The 3580-nt window shown below is 44.6% G+C and overlaps 1 non-coding gene across 1 annotated transcript; it reads left to right on the top strand.

Annotated features, from left to right (window-relative positions):
* Positions 1-1027: 1027 nt before the first annotated feature.
* Positions 1028-1134, top strand: LOC112083694. The gene has a single exon (XR_002897830.1). It is a non-coding gene; the product is annotated as a small nucleolar RNA R71 (small nucleolar RNA).
* The last annotated feature ends 2446 nt before the right edge of the window (positions 1135-3580 follow it).

Below are 3580 nucleotides of genomic sequence, written 5' to 3'. Positions count from 1 at the left end.
CACCTCTTTTCCTTTGTCCTTGATCGGTTCCTTCTCAAAAACCGCTTCTTTACACGCATCATCTGAGGCTGCCTCCCCCTCTAATTGCTCATTGGCCTCAATGAGCTTTGTCTTAGGCGTTGGAGCTTGTAATTCTGTACCACTCCTTAATGTGATGGCGTTCACATACTCCTTGGGGTTCGGCTCCGGTTTACCTGGTAAAGCCGGGCCTCTTGATGATGTAGAAGCTTGATTCTGCTTAAGCTCTCTGATATCTTGCTGCATTGTCGCGTGCTGGCTCTCAACTCTCTGCTGACCCTGGAACAGTTGCTGTAAAATCCCACAGACATCGGTTCCCATCTGATTCTGACCCGTTCCCTGAATCTGTTGCTGATTACCCGTCGGTTGCGGATTGAACCCTGGCGGAAACTTGTGTTGCTGCGGTTGGCTGGTGAAGTTGTTACCCTGAGCCGCCTGATTCTGCTGATTGTAGCCTTGCTGTTGCCCGCTGAACTGTTGCTTGGGCTGAAAGGTATTCTGAAAAGGAGATTTTTGAGCATAGCTTTGTTGTTGTTGTTGAGCAGGGTACACTTGGTCTTGAGGGTTAGCTACATTTGGGTTTCTGTATGAGAGGTTTGGGTTTGTGCTGTAGTTGTTAAACCGCTGATACCTCTGCTGATTCCCTATGTAGTTCAGCTCCTCTTGAGTTAGACCATCTTCATTAACATTGTCAAAACTTGGCCCTTGCTCATCAAACTCGCCTACAAAGTGTATTGGCTTTTGAGTCGCCATCAAAACCTTGTCAAGCTTGCTCTGAAGCTCTCTTATATCCTTTTTCATACGCTGTTCATCACTAGATCCCTCTGTACGGTTTGCTCTATCAAAGTCTTCTCCGTACGTGTCATTGGACATGGCTAGGTTCTCGACTAGTTCCATTGCCGCATTGATCTCTTTCCCAAGAAAATTTCCATTTGAGGCTGTATCGAGTTGGTTTCTGATCTTGGGGAGTGCACCTCGGTATAAAGTACTCAAGAGGGATGCCTCTGAGAAGCCGTGGTGTGGGCATTGATTAGTATAGCTCCTAAACCGTTCCCAAGCTTCACTAAAGCTCTCATTGTTGTGTTGCGTGAAACTTGAGATCTGATTCCTGAGCTTAGCCGTGCGTGATGTGGAAAAGAACTTTGATAAGAATGCCAGTTTACACTGCTCCCTTGTTTGTATCGAACCCCTCGGGAGGTTCTTTTCCCACTGGTGAGCTTTATCACCGAGGCTGAATGGGAACAAGCGTAGCTTGAAGCTATCTTCCGAGACGCCATTGATCTTGGTTAAGTCGCAAACTCGATCAAACTGATCTAGATGCTCAAGAGGGTCTTCTCCGGCTAGACCGTGAAACTTTGAGTTCTGCACCATATTGAGCAGGGAAGCTTTAACTTCAAAGTTGTTATTCTGAACCGGTGGAGCTTGAATCCCGGCTCGGTATTGGTGCGCATTAGCTCGGTCGTTCTCTCCAACAAAGACCGGAGGAGGTTGTCTCTGAGCTTGTGGCGGTGGCGGATGAACATGGTGGGCTTGTTGCTCGTTCCTATTAGCTTGTTGTTGGTTTTGCTGAGCAAGCCTCTCGTTTCTTTGAGCCTGTTGTTGGTTAACATAGGCTTGTTGTTCATTTCTTCTTGCCTGCGCCTGATTAGCCTGAGCCTGGTGCTCGGCTTCTTGAGCCTGTTGCTCGATCCTTTGCTGTTCTGCCATTCCTAGTCTTTCAAAGTGCCGTTCTCTTTCGCGAGCTCGCCTCTCAATCCTGTTGATGTTATTGTCGTATGGTAAAGGCGGTTCTGTGCTACGAGACCTGGTTTTCATGCACCTGAAATCAAAACAAGAACTTGCAAAAGAGTCAGTAAAACAAAAGAAAGTAAAGTCTTGATCTTAAGAACAAATAAGAGAATAATGCTCCCACAATCCCCGGCAACGGCGCCAATTGATAACTAAGAGTTTTACTCTTTGAAGAGGTTATCAATACCCCTGTCCTTGTAGTACAAGGGGTTATCAAACCAAGCTTGTAATGGAGACACTATCTATGTCATTTGTCACCTTAAGTCAAGAGAAAATGGTGAAGGGTTTTAGCTAAGCTATTTAACGAGTAAATAAACATGTAAATTAGACAAAAGATGAGATTTAAACTAAGTGAAAATGCAAATGACAAACAGATGGTTCGGATGATGATAATATATGATAAAGGCAGAAGCTTTAGACAGGATATTTGACTCGGTTGCTTCCAAGCTAAACTAATGGGTTAATGAATCATTTTATCAAGCGATTTCATTTAACTTTGAACTCAAGGCATGTTAATCTTCTCATGAAAGTATTAAACATCTAAACTGATCCTCTTTCATACCAAAATCCCTTTTGAGAAGCATGAATTAGTCAGCAATAAGATTCAGTTCAAAAATGTCATTTAAGAGAACAAACTATCACTCTCGCGATGAAAGACTCTTAAACCCTTAACCGAGTGGTTCAGGCATTTCTACAAACACTTTTGATGCGAGATATGTCTCAGATCTGAACCTCAAGTGATGTGCTTGGATCCAGCCTAGAGATCTCGTCGGTTAAAGAATGAAACATGCAAGACTAGACACCTAAACCCATTAATCTATCTTGAAAGCACCCTAATCTACCTATCTCTTAAATCCGCTTAAACGACTACTCACTGATCATAACGAGCTCACTAAGTCCTTTGCAAGACGTGTAGCTTGTCATGATAAGGAGTTTGATGCTGGATGATAAAAGAAATAAAAAGAGAACAAGATTCTGATGCAAAGACGAGATATCGGATTAGATTAATCAAGTTTCACAAAAGAGGCAAGTTCTTAAAGCTAAAAACAGATAAGAGATAAGATGATTAGGTTTTTGGTCCTAAAATGTATTTATAGCAAAGGCAAAGTGTCGCGGGTCAGCCCGGAACAAACCGGGTACTGAGCCGCCTTCTTGGGTTGATGGGTGAGAGCCAAGGTGTGTCGGAGAGTGAAGCCGAGCTCTTCATGTCAAGGAGTGCACGTGAGTCAGGATCCAAATGAAGATCTCGTGAAGAACACGTCAAGAACATGCATGAACCCTAGTCTTTGATCCATCTTCACGTGTGTGTTCTTGAGCCGTCTTGTTCTTGATTCTGGGTTTGTGACAAGGGACCTCGGTATAAAATTCCGAGGGGGTTGGTAGTCGAGGGGTTTGGGAGAACAGAGTCCGGCATGCACGCCGAGGTCATTACACCGAGGTGCACGTTCAACACTTAGTCGTTTCCAGCTTCATTTCTTACGTGTGCATGCCTTGATCCCAACGTGCCGAGGCGTCCGCACGTGGTCTAGTACAAAATACTCTCAAGATATGAGCCTTGGCTTGAGCAATGTCGAGGTGATGATGCCGAGGCCTGAGAAAACACTTAGCGCGTATCGAGACTTATTTAGGCTTGTATCGACCAAATTGCCTTCCGGAAACAGTAACTTTCAACACACGACTCCAAATGCTCTGAGACCAGTTCCATAGTCAGGATGACTCAATAAGCTCGAACTTTGGTGAAGAAACCGTCGGAGCTTGGGAAGTGGAAGGCTTC

The sequence above is a fragment of the Eutrema salsugineum genome, unplaced genomic scaffold, assembly GCF_000478725.1.
Source record: "Eutrema salsugineum unplaced genomic scaffold, Eutsalg1_0 scaffold_6, whole genome shotgun sequence".
In the NCBI taxonomy this organism is placed as follows: domain Eukaryota; kingdom Viridiplantae; phylum Streptophyta; class Magnoliopsida; order Brassicales; family Brassicaceae; genus Eutrema; species Eutrema salsugineum.
Note: the sequence above shows the minus strand (reverse complement) of the source record. Positions and strands in the feature narration are given on the sequence as shown.